Genomic DNA, 17,639 nt, shown 5'->3' with positions numbered 1-17,639 from the left:
TTTTTCCTTTTCATTATTCACACAATTTTCATAGTACTGAGCCATATGCAGTACTTCTGATTGAGACTTCACCTGCCAAGCGCTTTCAGAAGACATAATCTGTAACTGGATGTCAGGCAGCAATCCGCGTACAAATTTGTCGACAAACAGCCTTTTCCCTGACTCTGTGTCTAAGTCTTGTCCAATGAAATCTGAAAATACCTGTTCAAACCGATTGAAAAAATCGGTAGCACCCTCAGACTTTCCTTGGAAACAGGCCATAAGCTTGTCCCAAATGATTCTTTTTTCAGGAACTATAGTTTTCAGTTTTACAATAATCCCATCAGGCAAGGTTAATATCACTTGAGGCGGTCGCTCGCCAGCTGGTCTTTCTCTATCTAGCCTAACCATGTTATCCCATGTATCTCCCAACCCAGGTACATCATCTACAGTCCTAACCTGTTTCCATAAATCAACTGGCAGGAGTACGGGAAATAATAAATCAATATCACTTAAGGTGAATACCGACGATCGTAAGGCCGACTCTATTTCTTTATAGAACCCGGTCAGATTCTTTCTTACATTGGGAATAGATTGCTTTATAGTGTTCACTTCCTGTCTTGAAAACGGGACGTGAACAAACTGCGATACGTAATGTGCAGGAATGTCCACCGCGAGTATTCCTTGCGCAGCATCGGCCGCAATCTCAACTTTCGGGATAAATGTCGGAGGGACCTCTCTCATAGGCAACTGAGAAGTAGGCAGCTCCGAACGCTTACTAAGCAACAGGGCCAAATCAAGCGCTAAGGCAGTCGAAGAAGTATCAATCGAAAAGGCTCTCTTATAAACACTCACCAATTCTGTGGGACAACAAATCTTTCTTTTTACACACTCATTCTGCAGGTATTCTTCCATCACCTTCTTTTGCATTTCTAACGTATACTGACTATATGTGTCATCTACTTCATCTGGAGTTATCGACATATCCGAAATCCATCTTATCGCATCCTTTGTACAAATTCGCACTTCCTCACCTTTTAATTCACGGCGAGGAGAAAACCGTTTCTGTAAGTACATAATACCTAAACTACCACCATATACTTCCTCATTCTGTAACCCTTTCAACTCCTTCCTATACTCAAAAATCTTCTCGACATGCTCGTATACTTTCTCCGCAGTATCTCTGGGCAACGCTAAGGCGTTCAAATCTCGTAACCCTTGTGGGAAATCTACATTGTTTAATCTACTCCACATTATTCCCAAATGAGTCCCTAATCCTTCAATAAAAACATTTTTCTCAGGAATACTTTTTAAATGTTCGAGTGTGGAAAAAACCTCAGCTTGTTCACCCTTCTGCATACAATTTTTAGCCCAAGCGATCAATTCATTCTTTTTTTCTGGGGGCACAGTATTACGAGTCACAACCCTTGGTCTTGCTCCCTGGTCTACTACAAGCGATGCAGAATCACCTGGAAGAGGAAGAGTAGCCACATTCTGAATATCAACAGGTGGAGGCAAAAGGGCAGGCAATCGAGTGACGGCTGGAAGAACAACAGGAAGAACAGCAGGGAGGACCGGAGGAACTACAGGACGGGGAATAACAACGGGAAGGGGCAAAGAGCCAGGAGGAGGGACGTACGGGGGTGGCGCGGAGGCATCGGGCCTTCGTTCATGCAAAAGTTTTTTAATCAATTCTGACGTATGAAAGTCTTTTGAAGGGTACATTTTTTTAATGCCTAATTGAAACGCCCTGTCCGTGTTCCTAACTGACTCCAATTGTTTATTTTGATCATATAACCGTGCCTTTTCGACACTTGTCATGTGTCTACGCATATGTTTCTCTCTACTTTTTTGTTGCTGCAAAGCTTCTGTTTTCCAACTATGCAATGCGTCAAATGCTGCAGGTCTAGCCTTTTTCTTTACTAATACAGACTCTAGATATTCTATACAAGGGATTTCAAAACTACCATTGGTTGGCCACCGAAGATAAGAATTATGTCTGGTCTGTCTTTGCCAAATGTTATTAAATGCTATACTACCAAAGCCTTTCTTACAGTACATAGTACATGCCGGCGACCCCTCCTGCAGTGCGGGACGGCTATCTTCCAAAGATTGTCTGTCGCTGCGGAATAATGCCCTAAAGCAGGCAGACAATTTCCCAGGCATATCAAAGTTCTGGTGTTACCTGGTCAAGTAATTGTGCTCGCGAGTGCAATGCGCCAAATTCAAATTGTCAGGGTTAAATTAAGAATCGGGTCACGATTCACCAGACCAAAGGACTGGGAGGCCTGATCGGGTTACTAAGGACAATGCTAAGGACCCACGTGTCTGGTGATTTTCTGCAAATTTATCCACCTCGATACATGGACCCTCGTCAAGACGTCGTCTTGGGCTACAGCTCACGTTCAGGGATCGGATCGTGCAGTTTTGTCGAGGAATTCACTTCTCGTCCAGAGTGGCCGTTTCTGTTGACACCATCCGATCCCAGTCCGATAGCCGAGCCAACCTTCAACGAGACAAAGTCGATCTTGAGAGTCCCTATTCGGGAGCCATCTGTGGAATCAGAAAAATACAATATTAAGGCTTTTACACCATGCAAAAGGAAAATACACTGACACGGGCTGGTAAAGATTCTCAGAATCTTTATTACAAAACTGAACAGTTATAAAACAAAATACACAAATAGCTAGTTGGCCGTCAATACATCACAGAGACCACCAGCAGGGTTCAATGTGAGCATTGAGCAGGATTTGCTAGCTGGACATCGGCGTATTTATACATGTTCATTATAACGATGTCCAGCCTCTTTCAAGTTAATCATGTACTGGGCTAGGGTCACGCCAGGTTCGTTCCTAATTTACATATCTCGTGCATGCGGTATACTTTTCAATACATTTAATAACAAACATTATTATTCTCTAAGTTTATCTTTACACATTACTTTTATACAGATTCAAACAAATGTTTTGCATGTCGTATTTGGATAGCGTTATTGTTCTTGTATACTTGTAGGTTAACATTGCTGATTCAAGTAATTCCCTGATCCCGAGGTCAACAAAGGACACGGTCTACATGACCCTAACATGTAGCCTGAAGGCAGGTTGGACATTAACTCTACTACAGAGGTTGAAGAGGTTAAGGCAAGAACAAGAGCACACGAGGTGGCCATTTTAGACCACAGGGTGACTTTGTACAATAAACTAAAATGGCAGCTCTAACCTAAAATGAAGGCATGATTCACTTAAGGTCACGATCTTATAATACGAATTTCCTCTCAAAGCGACTGGGCATAGGCCAACATATACAATGAGGACGAAACAAAATTATATCAGTTCTAACAACCTGACTACAAAATCTACATGCCTCAGCAGCCTTCTTCTTTGTCTCAGTCCATAAAGGATTCATGGACATGGAGTCTGGTTCATTAAAGCTATGTTTTTCTACCTCTTTAGTAGGTTTAAGTGTAGATTTAATCCCCTTACTACTTTTAACAGAGGGGCAGTAGGTGTTAACTTTATTAGAGGAAGAGGTTGTAGAGAAGACAATACTTTCGCTAGTCCTTGTAGTGTACATTTGCAGGCCGATTCATGGAATAAATGTGCGCCGAAAATCCCGGCGCAGCGGGGCCAATACGTGCGCTGCGCCGAAAATTAGCGAAAAGCGCAGGAAAACCAGCGCACGTCGATTCATGGAAGTCCGTGCGCAAGAAAAGCAGAGGACGTGCGCGGAAAAAGCGCGCGGCGCAGGCCGGCGCACAGGTCAACCAACGTCGTGCGCCACGGCCACTGCGCTATCACTCCGAGCGCAGCGCACAGCTCTAAAGTAGGCGGAACACAGGGCGGGACACTCGGAATGGGGAATAAAATGGGGCACAACACTCGGAATGGGGAAGAATGTGGGCGGCACGGGGAAAGTTTAGGAGGCAAGTGCGCGGAACGCCCACACGCTCGCATACAACACGTATTCATGGAATAGAATAGGGCAAAAAAGCGCACGCTCAAAGCAGCGCACAGGCACAAACAGGCACAAACACGACCGCCACAAGAAAGCAGGCGGTAGCGTCTCTGCGCCTGCAAGAAATGTGCGCTAAAAGGTGCGCCAACAAATAGCACCTATATACAGACATGATCAATGTCCAATACTGTGGCCCTCCAGGACAAATGACGTACAAAGGGGTACCCACAAACACAGACACGCGCTGAGAGAAAAAATAAACGTGTGCGTGTATACCGGGGTGCGCGGTAAGTTGCACACGCGATATGGCCGGGTACGTGGATTTCAGGGGTGCGCGGGAAGTTCCACACGCGATTAGTCAGGGTACGTGGATTCCAGGGGTGCGCGGGAAGTTGCACACGCGATATGGCCGGGTACGTGGATTTCAGGGGTGCGCGGGAAGTTCCACACGCGATTAGTCAGGGTACGTGGATTGCAGGGGTGCGCGGGAAGTTGCACACGCGATATGGCCGGGTACGTGGATTCCAGGGGTGCGCGGGAAGTTCCACACGCGATTAGTCAGGGTACGTGGATTGCAGGGGTGCGCGGGAAGTTGCACACGCGATATGGCCGGGTACGTGGATTCCAGGGGTGCGCAGGAAGTTCCACACGCGATTAGTCAGGGTACGTGGATTGCAGGGGTGCGCGGGAAGTTGCACACGCGATATGGCCGGGTACGTGGATTCCAGGGGTGCGCGGGAAGTTCCACACGCGATTAGTCAGGGTACGTGGATTGCAGGGGTGCGCGGGAAGTTCCACACGCGATATGGCCGGGTACGTGGATTTCAGGGGTGCGCGGGAAGTTCCACACGCGATATGGCAGGGTACGTGGATTGCAGGGGTGCGCGGGAAGTTCCACACGCGATATGGCCGGGTACGTGGATTCCAGGGGTGCGCGGGAAGTTCCACACGCGATATGGCAGGGTACGTGGATTGCAGGGGTGCGCGGGAAGTTCCACTCGCGATATGGCCGGGTACGTGGATTTCAGGGGTGCGCGGGAAGTTCCACACGCGATATGGCAGGGTACGTGGATTGCAGGGGTGCGCGGGAAGTTCCACACGCGATATGGCCGGCTACGTGGATTTCAGGGGTGCGCGGGAAGTTCCACACGCGATATGGCAGGGTACGTGGATTGCAGGGGTGCGCGGGAAGTTCCACACGCGATATGGCCGGGTACGTGGATTTCAGGGGTGCGCGGGAAGTTCCACACGCGATATGGCAGGGTACGTGGATTGCAGGGGTGCGCGGGAAGTTCCACACGCGATATGGCCGGCTACGTGGATTTCAGGGGTGCGCGGGAAGTTCCACACGCGATATGGCCGGGTCCGTGGATTCCAGGGGTGCGCGGGAAGTTCCACACGCGATATGGCCGGCTACGTGGATTTCAGGGGTGCGCGGGAAGTTCCACACGCGATATGGCCGGGTACGTGGATTTCAGGGGTGCGCGGGAAGTTCCACACGCGATATGGCCGGGTACGTGGATTTCAGGGGTGCGCGGGAAGTTCCACACACGATATGGCCGGGTACGTGGATTGCAGGGGTGCGCGGGAAGTTCCACACGCGAATTGGCTGTGTGCTCCCAGGCATTACCTGTACACCCTCCACGGCCCCTACAGGCAGCACACACCACAGGGAACTACCCTGCACACCTGCTCATGTCTCCCACCACCCCCACCCCCCATCCACCAGGGACACCCTCCACCAGGCCCCCACCCATGTCTCCCACCACCCCCACCCCCAGCACTGTGGGGAACCTGCCAGCAGGCCCCCACCCATGTCCAACCCATGTCTCCCACCACCCCCACCCCCCATCCACCAGGGGCACCCTCCACCAGGCCCCCACCCATGTCTCCCACCACCCCCACCCCCAGCACTGTGGGGAACCTGCCAGCAGGCCCCCACCCATGTCCAACCCATGTCTCCCACCACCCCCACCCCCCATCCACCAGGGGCACCCTCCACCAGGCCCCCACCCATGTCTCCCACCACCCCCACCCCCAGCACTGTGGGGAACCTGCCAGCAGGCCCCCACCCATGTCCAACCCATGTCTCCCACCACCCCCACCCCCAGCACTGTGGGGAACCTGCCAGCAGGCCCCCACCCATGTCCCCCTGGCCCCAGTTCCTGACGATACACAATCATGGCAGTAATGTCCAGCATACCCAGCACAAACACCCAGGCAAGGATTGCATGCACCCACATAGTGAATGCAATCACATGACACAACCCCAAAGGCAAGTATGCAAAAGAACACATGTCCGTCACACACACATACACAATGGGTGCAAGTGAATGTCAAAACCCATATCATGACATGTAAGAAACCAAAGAGAAAATAACACAAGTGTAAGATAATATAAAAATGTATTAAAAACATAAAATAAGTAAACTAATAAAACATACAACTATGTGGCAAAGTAAATAAAAGGTCCATGTCCGAGAACAAAAAAGATAAACCAAAAAACAAAGGATTAAAAAATAAATAGAATTTGTCCAAAGCAAAACCATGGAGTAGGAAATCATTACGTCATGGTGTAAACAATAAGAAAATAAAAAAATGTATCTCCCAAAAAATTACAATATATACAGGAATGTTCCAGGGTCCATGAGCCCAACACCACAAATGAAACCTAATACTAACTAATAAAAAAAATATGTACAAAAAAGTGGCCATTGTCCGAGCGGTCCAAAATAATAAAAATAAATAAAGGAAACCTAGCACTAACTAACTAAAAAACTATATACAAAGGCAGCGGGCAAGTCCTGCGGCTCACTTGGTGATGCTGGCCAGGGCATCCTCGAACTCCATGTCAATGTCCTGGAGGCGGGACTCTGTCCTGGCCCCGAGGTCTCGCAGGGACAACCCCATGTGCTCACCAAAATCCCTGCGAGCCTCCTCGAGGCACTCAGCCCGCCTCAATGCCCGACGCATGGAGATCTCCGCCCTGGCCATGGCGAGCCGCTCCTCTTCCGCCCGCTGCCGCTCCGCACCTATCCGCTGGCCAAACTCCTCCCACACGGAACACACTGCCATGCCAGGGTTGCCCTGCCCTCCGGCCGATGCCTGCCCCTCTGATCTTGATGGCCCTGAGCCATGATGCCTCCCACGTCGAGCCCGCTGCTGCCTCCGACGCCACTGCCTCTGCCAGCACGACGGCATCCAGGCTGATGGTAACCACCGACGCCGTCGTGCACGTGCCCTGCCCGATGATGCCGGCACATCTTCCATCTGCTGGGGTCCACTTGCTGTGTTGTCCACCCCTGCTGGACCTCCAACTCCCAACTGTGGCAGGGATGGGATCCCCACCGAGCTGGCTGCATTGGTCGGGGCAGGTCCACAGGGGGCCATGGTGGCATCTGGGCCGGAAGACGGCAAGGAGAACGACCGGTGGATAGCCTGCACAGAGGAGGAGAGGGCCGTCAGATTGGCCAACACATGCAGGAACCCCCCGAACATGGCCGATCCCAATTGGGCCACGTCGGCACGGTGCACTTCGTGATGACGTGCGTGCTCCTCCCGGGAAGCACGCACGTCATCACGAATCACAGCCGTGCGCATCGCGACCCCAATCAGGACCTGCTCCACGCGGCCAGGGGTTCCACGGTGACCTGTGCTGCCTCCTGCCCCTGGCCCTGGACTGCACCACTTGCACCAGCAGGGATGCTCCCACCAGGCCCCATGTGTGCACCAGTGTCGGCCTCCTCCTCCTCTGTGCAAACCACCAACCTGGATGGCTCACACAACCACGTCCCCTAGTGGATCCTCCACGGCCACCACGTGTGGCTCGGCCACCTTTGCCACCCTTACGGCTTGCACGCCTCCCAACCATGGCACTGATGTTATTGTGCGTATGGGAGTCGGTGTGCACAATTGTCCTGGCAATTGGGTGTCAAAGGGGTTGGGTACCAGATGGTATTCGTACCCTAGTGCAGTGGCAAGGCTATATGACACCCCTGGGGAAAGATGACGGGTCACGCAACGCACAGGCACCCCAAAAAAGTTAAGGAACGTGCACAATACCCCTCCTAGACCACGTGTGCTGATGGAAAACCCTGCACTACGCTGTGGCATCCAGTAACACAAAAATGAACGTATGCGTGTCACACGCAGCCTAGAATGACCTCTGAAGGGGTAGGCTACACACGGGGCAAGCACAGAAGTTAGATACGTGCGTGACTCACCGTCTGCCAGGTAAAAGAGCGTGAAAAATGAGCGCGTTTGGTTGGCAACACCCCCGCCAAAAGAAGATGTGTACGCTGTCTGAGGAGACAGGACAACAGTAGAAGGGGACACTGTTTGAGGGAACAGGCCCAGGTAAACCAGTACAAGAGGAAAAAGAGAAAAAGCTGTCAGAGGTAACAGGGAGTACGAACTGGAAACGCCGTGAAGTAAATCGCGTGTGAAACGACAAGAAGTACAGAATTCACCCACTCGCTCTCCACGAAAAGCACGTACAAGGAAATGGTGTTCTACACTACCTTATATACAGGCCCACACGTACAGCGTCACTTACGGCGTGTACGTGCTTGGCCCATGTTCACCAATCACACGCTTTGTCACTTCTGCGTGTGGATCCTTTTTCACCAATCACACGCTTTGACACTCCTGCGTGTAGCTCACTTTTCACCAATCACACGCTTTGTCACTCCTGCGTGTAGATCCATTTTCACCAATCACACGCTTTGTCACTCCTGCGTGTAGATCCATTTTCACCAATCACACGCTTTGTCACTCCTGCGTGTAGATCCATTTTCACCAATCACACGCTTTGACACTGCACGTGCCGATAACTATAGACGCACATATGCTGGTGACGGGTTTTCGCGCGATTCGCTGAGTGTGGGATTTTCACGTGCAAAATCACTCCCTATCAGGCTGTCCACGCGTTCAAACACGAAAGACCACGCTCCTGGCCAGGAGGCCTAATTACAGTCGCCCAGAGCCCTGAGCACGCTCCCACCTGCCATCTGCTGCTGCCTGACTGCCTGCTGGCCACGTGCCCCACAGTGCTGGTGGGTGGGGGTGGTGGGAGACATGGGTGGGGGCCTGGTGGAGGGTGCCCCTGGTGGATGGGGGGTGGGGGTGGTGGGAGACATGGGTGGGGGCCTGCTGGCAGGTGCCCCTGCACTGCTGGGGGGTGGGGGTGGTGGGAGACATGGGTGGGGGCCTGGTGGAGGGTGCCCCTGGTGGATGGGGGTGCAGGGGGACATGATCAGGTGTGCAGGGTAGTCCCCTGTTTTGTGGGCTGCCTGCAGGGGCCGTGGAGGGTGTACAGGGTACACCTGTGAGGGCCCACCCAGCCTATTCGCGTGTGATAATTACCACGCACCCCTGTAATACACGTACCCTGGCCAATCGCGTGTTGAACTTCCCGCTACCCCTGTAATACACGCACCCTGGCTGTTCGCGTGTGATAATTCCCGCGTACCCCTGTAATACACGTTCCCTGGCCTATCGCGTGTTCTACTTCACGCGTACCCCTGTAATACACGTTCCCTGGCCAATCGCGTGTTGAACTTCCCGCTACCCCTGTAATACACGCACCCTGGCTGTTCGCGTGTGATAATTCCCGCGTACCCCTGTAATACACGTTCCCTGGCCTATCGCGTGTTCTACTTCACGCGTACCCCTGTAATACACGTACCCTGGCCAATCGCGTGTTGAACTTCCCGCTACCCCTGTAATACACGCACCCTGGCTGTTCGCGTGTGATAATTCCCGCGTACCCCTGTAATACACGTTCCCTGGCCTATCGCGTGTTCTACTTCACGCGTACCCCTGTAATACACGTTCCCTGGCCTATCGCGTGTTCTACTTCACGCGTACCCCTGTAATACACATACCCTGGCCAATCGCGTGTTGAACTTCCCGCTACCCCTGTAATACGCGTTCCCTGGCTGTTCGCGTGTGATAATTCCCGCGTACCCCTGTAATTCACGTTCCCTGCCTAGTCGCGTGTAGAACTTCCCGCGTACTCCTGATTTGAAGATTGCCCGCTTTGCTTTCCTTGTTTGCCTGCCCTGTGAAGTGGTCCAGGGTTTGCGCAGCCCTTAGCGATGATTTCGCGATTTTGATGGCTTTTCCTTGCGCGAGGGCGTTCTTGGGGGCGTTACTGGCGCTGCTGCAGGCTCGCTGCGATTCTCTGCGCCACAGCTGGTTTGGGAGCATGGAATCCATGAATACGCTGTGCGCGGAAATCAGTTTTAGCGCACGTGCCTGGCGCAGACTATCGCAGGCGCACGCTGTGCGCCAGCCGCGTGCGCTACTTGTGCGCTGGATTCTATGAATTACCCTGTGGGTATTGTGGAGGGCACTTGATTTTAGAAACCAAAAGAACTCTTTCTTTTGGTATAATAGGTTTGGGTGTTACAATCTTCTATTTTACCATCTTAGATTTAATAGGGGTTTGAGAAATATTAAAATGACAATAAGCCACAACCTTTTCTGGTGCAGTGGTACGCATTTCCCTATCACAGGAAAAATACTGTGGCTCGTCCCAAGGATTCTCCCTACTTCCCTGGTTCTTGTTTCTGCCCAGGCAATCCTCCTGCAGTACACCACCCTCAGAGTTGGGATCAGGAATCATCTGCCTTTCCCTGGCTATTTGGGAGAAGATTTAGGCACCAACTTCATCGCCTCTGCTAAGCACCCCAACCTATCCTCTATCCTAATTCTCCTTGACCTGTCTGCTTCCTTTGACAATGTCCATCACTCTGATCTCTTTAATACGCTCTTTCTTATTGGGATTTGCGATCAAGCCCTTGACTGTATTGAATCCTACCTTGCACCTCAAAAAATTCTCTGTCTCCTGAATCAACAACAACTCTCAACTCACTCCTCTGTCGGTTTTCCACACGGGTCCACTCCTCATTACACTCTACATCTGTGCTCTTGGAGCACTAACCTTCTCCTTTGTGTTCTTGTCCCAACTCTTCATGGATGAAACCCAAATCCTCTTCTCTTTTTCAGCCCTCTTCTCTGATCTGTCTACCAACATTTCCAAGGGTCTCTCTGCCATTAAATATTGGATGGCTTTGCACTCTCTGATATTAAACACTACCAAAACAGAGCTGCTTTTCTTCCCTGCCAAATGCTCTGTATCGTCTCTTCCTCTGCCTATCCAGTTCCGACCTGACACTCTCTCCTACTCTTCTTTAGCTAGAAACCTCTGTGTCATATCTGACCCTTTTCATACCTTCTCTGCTTTCATCTACAAAAATGGAACTGCAGCTTGCCACAACCTCCTAAATATTAGAAAAACCAGGCACCTCCTTCCTTTCAACACTGCCAAGTATCTCTTAACCACTCCTTTCTTCTCTACATTGGACTACTGTACCAACATCCTCTTTGGTCTCCTCATCTATGCTTTCTGTCCTCTCTACATGGTCATTACCATGACTCTTTGAACTCCCTCACTTCACACCTACTAACACGTACCGTCACCAGGCTGGGTGGTTGATAATACAAAAGAGACCAGATTTAAATATCTTCTCCTGGTTCACAAATCTATCCATGGTAAGACACCACTGTACCTATCCTGCACTATCCAACTCTACATGCCTTCTCATACTCTCTGCTCTGGCTTCCTTTGGCTCCTCACGCTCCCTGTCCTTCCTCTCACTTCTGTTGTTTCTCTCTTCTTGCTCCACTTGCATAGAATTCTCTTCCACTGGACATATTAGAAACAGTCCACGCTGATTTGTTCAAAACCAAACTAAAAGCCCACCTCCTTGCATCTGAGATCACCATTTAACCAACATTTTACCTGCCTGCTAGCTAACATTTTTCCCTCACTATGCGCATCACTTCCTCAGCCTCCACTCATCATGGTCACATACTGAGCTGAGCTGGCCATACTACCTACCTGCACCTAAAAAAGTCCAATGTTGGTTGTCTTTAATGTATGTATTTCCACTTATGTATTTGCCCTGGTGACTGTTCTATTTATTCCCCTCCACAACCTGGTCAGAATATACCTCAAACTCACCCTATTGTAAGAAGCTCACTGCTTCCTGTCAAATCTCATTTATCTATCATATGTTGTTTTGTGATTAAAAGAGAATTGTTCCTCCTGTACATACATGCATAAATAAATGATACAAAATAAATAGATAGGTTATGTGAGGCATTTTTGAGTGTTTTGTGCCTTCCTAGTGGCCACATGTCTGTTCAGCAGAGCTCTTTTAGGGTTAGAAGCCAGGGATTGCATGTGAGCAGAGAGGAGTCTTGTCAATCAACACCTCAGTGAGCCTCCTTATTTTCAGAACAAATGAGTCTATTATAGCCTGGAAGTTGAACTAAGTGAAACAGTGCCTAGCAGAAGCCCACAGTTTGTGTGGTTATGCTGATGCCATGAGTACCTAGGAATCTCTGGCATGTACATGCAGTGCAGCAAATACTGGATGACTGGAAGAGGCCATATGAGTTGGGCCCTCTGGTAAGTAGAAACGTTAGGGAAAAGCAAGCACTAAGGAGAAATGCAATAAATCTGGTCACATGTGAACAGAAGGCAGGTCGAGATGTGTTGGCTGAAAATAAAACGTGGTCCATGGTACTATGGGGAGGAGAAGCAGAGTAATTGCCAACAGGTTATGGAACTAACCTGAAATAATGTCTAGGCTGGAGGGGGCCCATTGATGGTGACAAAATGGGAGTGGTGTCCGAGGGCAAGGCAGCACAGTGGGCCAATGGGCCAAGATGAAGATGAGGAAGTGGGAAGGGAGCAATCAGCAATAGTTGAAGAGAGGAGATAGTGGTTGAGAGCAGAATGCCAAAAGGCGGTTTAGCAGGTCAGTAATAATTGAGTATAGGGATTGGGTTTGCTTAGGTGGAGGCCTTATGATATAGGGAGGAAATGGGAAGACAGAAAGGGGCAAAGAAGGAATGGTGAGAAGTGAAGCCGGAGTAACAAGGGTTGAAGGCAGGCAGAAGGTCAGGAGTAGGCTACAGAGGGTGAAGTGCATGAAGGATAAGGTTAGAGGGGCAGGTTTCTGGAGCAAGCTGAGGGTCAAGTGAGCAAAGGGGTATGAGTCATCACGACACTTTGGTGGACTAGTACTCAGAAGGAAATAGATACAATATGGGTGAGGATATCCACGCTACAGTCAGAGATCAATGTGCACGGCCATTAGAGCAGGAACATTGATTCAGAGGGGAGGCCAAGCCAGGTGAAAAACCAAACCGTAATTTTCCCTTGCCTCCATTTCTTCGCCTGGCCACCAGATGATTGTCTGCCTATAATACCTTGGGCCTGATTACGACGCTGGTGGAACAGGTTAATTGGCTCTGCAAAAGGAGGCGGACCCGTTAAACCCGTTCCGCCACATCACGAGGTCCCCTCACGGGACCCGGTAACGACGCCTGGTTTTACCACTTGTAATCGGCCCGTTGTTTGCTCCCTCTCCCATTCCCATTCAGCCCTATTAGGGCTGAATGGGAATGGGGAAGGTCCGGGCCCGGGTTCCTGGAGGGAGGAATTACTGGGCCCTCCAAACTCGGAATGGCCCGGTAATTCCCTATTCAGGGAACCCAGAACCGGACGCGATTTGGTGGGGCTCAACCACTAATCTTGTTGTACAGGGCCACATGCCTGGGGCACAGGAGCAGGTAGATGGCCGCCTAGATCATCTGGCCATTCTGGAACATTGATGAAAATACATGCTCAAAATCAAATGCTACATTGCTCATGGGCGCTCGGCTGGTCATGTGAAGTAGGGGGGGGGATAGCCAATGTACCCAATGGAGCTAGGCCTATCCCTACAGGCATGCAGTCTGGGACATAAGAGATGCATTGATAGCCCTTTAGATGATCTGGCCGTACTGCAAAATTAAAGTCATTTAAAGTTATACCTTTTATAAAATGCCTGCAGCACTGCACCATTTATTTTATTTCTGTTAACCCGGCATCGAATCATTTCATGGAGTGTGTTTCAATATGAGAGGTTTTTTTAAATGTATGTTCACTCTCAGCATTTAGTAGTCCAAATTACAAAACATTTACAGGGTTGTGGATCTTAACCAAATATCTTTCTGCATCATTATTTGCTCATCGGTCAATTTTGTAAGTTTTAATAAAAGTGCACAGAACAAATTCTTCTCTTCTCAAAGATGTAAGATGGCCACAAGGGGGGTCTCCATTATGAAATTGTTCATAACAAACAAGCATGATTCATTATGACGTGCCTTCATTTACACACTGAAATTAAAATGTCGTACAATATTTGTTAAATAACCTCCCCCGACTAATTTCTTCGTAGGGATTTAAAGAGCATTGTGCAATATTCACATAAAAAAAGAATATATTTGCATATAGGCAACAGCAGCTCTATATATCACAAAAGAATATTGAAAGGCACATGTTGCGCAATGTCTAATTAGGCATCCATTTATTAAAATCATTTTTTAAAGCAAGCACTGCCAACATTGCATAATATTTTTAGAGATGTTTCAATAATTTCAGTAAATGCATTATAATTAACCAGCAGCATTTCCTCACCAATTTCCACTTTTGAAAAATAAAAGGAGATGATTTGCAATACATTTTGTGCAAAATCATCACTTTAAAAATGACAATAAAAGAAAATCTTAGTTATTCAAACGCCGTCTCATCCCGGTGGTATTTTAATGTAATGTACTGTATTTATTTTCTAAATTTATTTACACACCTAAATTTGGAGTTCCCCGTTCTTTAACTGTGGGAACCTGTTCTGACTGGACATGCCCGATGTGGCACATGTGCGGCTTGCCCTCAGACTGAACGTACAAAAACAATTGCCATTGGATGGCAGAACCCATGGGTTGAAGAAACCTTTACAAATTGTAACAGAGCAGGGGTCATTTATATGATAACCTGCCCTTGCCGGTCTCCGTATTGTGGGCATGACCATCATTCCTATCAAGAAAAGGATATTAGAACACAAGTCCTGTACAAGGACTAAGATATAGCAGATGAACTAGAATGGACCATTCTGGAGAAACCACATGCACCTAGGAGAAGGGGAAATTTTACAGCAATCCTACTCAAGAGGGAACAATGATGGATTTCCGGATAAAGTCAGATAAACAGGGACTTAAAGAACAGATACAATGGCATGACTTTGTTACCCTTGGCCGGTAAAGATGATACCTAATTGAGCCAGCAGCATAGAGAACCATAGAGGTTGCTAATAGAGGAACAAGCTTGCTATGATGATACAGATTAGATATCAAGACACCGGGCCTACAGTAGTGTGGGATGGCATATGGGAGCCATATACAGGACTCTTATACTTCTGGCAACGTGTAAAGGATTAAAACTATTTCTTACAGTAAGTGGCATCTCAATGAATGTGATCGCCTATGAACCAGAAATACCTCTATATTACTCTTAGAAAAATACATAATATGTAAAGCAAATTGTAAAGGGCTAAATAATGTAATAATGTGTAACAAGATTGGCAAAATTGTGGAAAATGTTGTTGCTGTTGAATGCGGTCATGCAAATTGACTCATGACAGGCAAACATATAAAGTTAGTCTGCATTGCCTACTAAGGCATCATTATTGTTATATAGTGCCTGCCAAAATGATGTAGTTTATGTAGACTACATTTAATATGTACCAGGCTGCAGTTAATATACACTCCCAATTGCTAAGCAGAGGCTCTTGATTGATAGCTATGCACTGGGCACATTTTATGAACGTGAATTCGTGACAAAAATTGTATCACCATGTTGGTTGTCTGTCAGCCCTACTCAGGGTCGGACTGGAGCATAAAACTGTCCCGGGCACAAATGAAAAAGTGGCCCACAGTTGCAAATGGCAATTAATTCCTTTTGTGACAGACCATTTGAGTAGTGAACAAGGTGGAGTTTGATGCAAATTGTGCATTTCAAAGAATATTTATTCAATAACAATGGTTAAAACTAATAGCCGCATGGTAAAGTAACTTATGAACTGGCCCACAGTAGCAATTTGCATTTTTGGTTCAGGCATTGCCCTATTCTCCTATAGGCCAGTCTGAGAATGACCCTACTTTCTTTAAACAGGCAGTGGATTTGAATGCTTAACCATTCCTCTTGAAGTGAAAGAACAATTGCGCATTGCCAAGGAGAATACGGTATTGTGAAGCAATCTTCAGACAATCTTGCAGCCTTCTTTGGTGATGTCACAACAATGTCTTCACACTTTTGAAGGGCTGTCATCTTGAGCATCTTGGATGAGGCCTTTCAATAAAATTATGTTGTCCTTTACAATACATGATATGTTTACTGCTTTTGGCATGCTGTGCTCCAGTAGAGTACATTAATCACTTTCCTGCACACAACCCAAAGGCAAGCCACTTTCACTGCTTGCAATAGTGGCAGTGCTGGCTCCTAGTGTTAACACTGATCCATGCCAGCAAAGCACACACCTGCATGGACCTTCAAAGTTCATTGGAATGGGCTGGACCTTGTAACATGGCTCCATGTGCCCATTGCTCCAACTTGCATTGTTACCTACTTCTTCCCAAAGTGGAGGCGCCCCTTGTGACGGTAGGGAGGTGAGCCTGCTCCGCAAGACACTCCCTAGGGGTCTGGGCAAGTGAGAGCTCACTGTGAGTGAATCTCCTCCCAGGGACAAGGACTCATAATCTAAGGTGCACCTCCCTGAATGGACTACCTTGTCCACCTACATGGGGCTGCAAAGAACTGCACATTCTTAGATTTTAACTACAAATACCAACAATGCTCCTTCCAGTTGTTGGATTCAGGTAATGCTGACTGTTGTCTGAAGGCCACAATAAAGAAAGAAGGACACAACTTTTTTGATTTTGATGGCATACGTACAGAGAATGAGAACTATGAAGGGCGACAGACCGAGGGAGCCATGGGCGACTCCTACGGAGGTAAACAGCGAAGGATATAAAGGAGGAAAGGATTTGTCTTTTTCCAAGGAGGGGGAAGCGAGAACTGGATAAAAGACATTTTGTATCTATGAAATACACACAAGGACTAGATACTGTATAGATACATTATAGAAGACCCTGGAAATTGATGATAAGTACTCTAAGAGCAAGGCCATGCAGAATCCCATTTGAGGCTGCTAGACAAGCCACATGTTCTTTTTAGTTAGGTTTTCTAAAGTTGTAGGGCCAGTTAGTAGCTAGGAATTTGGACTCAGGACTATCTATTTTGGACTACGATGAGCACCTTAGTTTTTGTTTTAGAAGGCAGGGAATTTCTATCACATTGGTAGGACCAGTTTGGGATTATTTTCGTTTTATTTGAATAAGCCTAACTACACCATGTGTCATTATTGTCCAAGTCTTCCTTCTGGTTCGCCACAATACTGAATGTGTTGGCATCTCTCATAACAGTGTTTTGATCATTCAATTCAGTCCTGGTCAAGAGATCGTCATACATATGATATGTGGATCGCATCTCAACTGCCTACATGGCTTTCAACATTGATTTTTTTTATAGCTACTCCTGTGAAGTCGTTCACTGTCGGCATGATCAAGGATAGTGATACTGTGGTGATGATGTGTAACCATGCAACTCTGTTAGGATCAGATGTGGTACTTAGGCATGAAGAGTTAGAAAATACATAAACTAAAAGGGGCTTAATACAAGTTGGCCCGTGTGGAGATAATATGCCGGCAAGAGTTAAGAGTTAGAGGTAATTCCTCCAATTTACATGCAAAAA

The sequence above is a fragment of the Ambystoma mexicanum genome, chromosome 1q (assembly GCF_040938575.1).
Source record: "Ambystoma mexicanum isolate Mex_15411 chromosome 1q, UKY_AmexF1_1, whole genome shotgun sequence".
NCBI classification, from domain to species: Eukaryota; Metazoa; Chordata; class Amphibia; order Caudata; family Ambystomatidae; genus Ambystoma; species Ambystoma mexicanum.
The sequence above is the reverse complement of the archived record's forward strand: the minus strand, read 5'-3'. Positions refer to the sequence as shown.